Source organism: Dermacentor silvarum, chromosome 1, assembly GCF_013339745.2.
Source record: "Dermacentor silvarum isolate Dsil-2018 chromosome 1, BIME_Dsil_1.4, whole genome shotgun sequence".
NCBI lineage: Eukaryota > Metazoa > Arthropoda > Arachnida > Ixodida > Ixodidae > Dermacentor > Dermacentor silvarum.
This window is the reverse complement of record NC_051154.1, coordinates 312,586,025-312,587,332: the sequence shown is the minus strand read 5'-3', so window position 1 is coordinate 312,587,332 and position 1,308 is coordinate 312,586,025. Positions and strand designations below refer to the sequence as shown.

At 43.3% G+C, this 1,308-nt stretch overlaps 1 non-coding gene across 1 annotated transcript; it reads right to left on the bottom strand.

The window, feature by feature from the left end:
• Positions 1–951: 951 nt before the first annotated feature.
• On the bottom strand, positions 952–1,024 carry Trnar-ccg (transfer RNA arginine (anticodon CCG)). The gene has a single exon. It is a non-coding gene; the product is annotated as a tRNA-Arg (tRNA).
• Between the last annotated feature and the right edge of the window lie 284 nt (positions 1,025–1,308).

Here is a 1,308-nt window from a genome sequence, read left to right as displayed (position 1 = left end):
CAATAAGAACACAAAGAGTTTAATGTACCTTAGGTGAAGCCGTACCCAACCATCATCCTGCTGGATGCTTGTACTTATAATTCGCGCAAATCCACCAGCGGCTCTACACTTGAGAGCCACTCGGGAGCTTCCGCTAACGTTTTATCCATTCCAACAAACCAGTGCATGCTCTCACGAAAATCAAGTCATACAGGCCGTGCATCCTTGTCAACGTAATATCCTGCCATTCTGGACCGCCATATAGAGTGGATGCGCATTAGCATATTCAAATCAAAAGGCACACCATCCTCGTTATCTTCGCTTAAGTACCTAATGCCATACGGGTCAAGTGGAAATTCTTTCCGTAGTGTTCTTTGTAATACATCCCAAAAATAGACCCATTCCCAACCTTGTAAAAAATATGATCGATTGTTTCTGGCTGCTTGCAAATTAAACAGTGCGATCCCCACTCTAAAAATAATTTCTTTCCCTCCCAAAACTTCTTAACTGGTAATGTTCATGTGTGTAATTTAAAAAAAAGAAAGTTTTTGTTCCTGGCGGCACTTGCATTTTCCTTCACTTTTTAAAACATCGCTGCCTGGACCTTCCGCTCTACGAGGACCAGTACAAGGGCACCGCGAACAGTTTTTTTCGTTTCATACTGGACAGGTAATCGTTGGAAAACCGCCCTGATAGAAATCTTACACTCGATACTGCCGGAAGCAGAATGATCCATTAGGCCACGCGGATATGCAGAAGTAGCAGCTACATGCCCATAAACAATGCTGCACGAGTAAAAAAAGAAAAAAAAAACACCTTGAAAACTCGGCGTCCGTGAAGGACTACAAAGAACCTGCCATTTCCTGATCCGATATAATGCGTCAAATCCCCACGGCCTCACGTATAGGAACCACCAGGCGTTCCATAAAACTAATGATTTACCACGCAGCAAGCAAAAAAAAAAAAAAATCACGTCCGCGACAGGACTCGAACCTGCAATCTCCTGATCCGGAATCAGGCACCTTATCCATTAGGCCACGCGGACATGCACGAGTCGCAGCATCTCCATATCAATAAAACATTCGGGAAATGAAGGTTTTCCCATAAGCCCATAATATGTTGCACTCAAACTGATGCCCGGCGTAACATTTTAAGGCGTAAATCTTTGTTTCATGCGGTATCGCTTACAGTAAGTTTTCGCGGATGCGCGAGAATAATGTGCTTCAGCGACGAAGAAGAAGATGAGAAACATAATCTTATTCATTGATTACTTTTGTCCAAGTCATTTTCGTTTGTTTATCGCAACTCCTCCGTGGTGGAAGAGTTGCT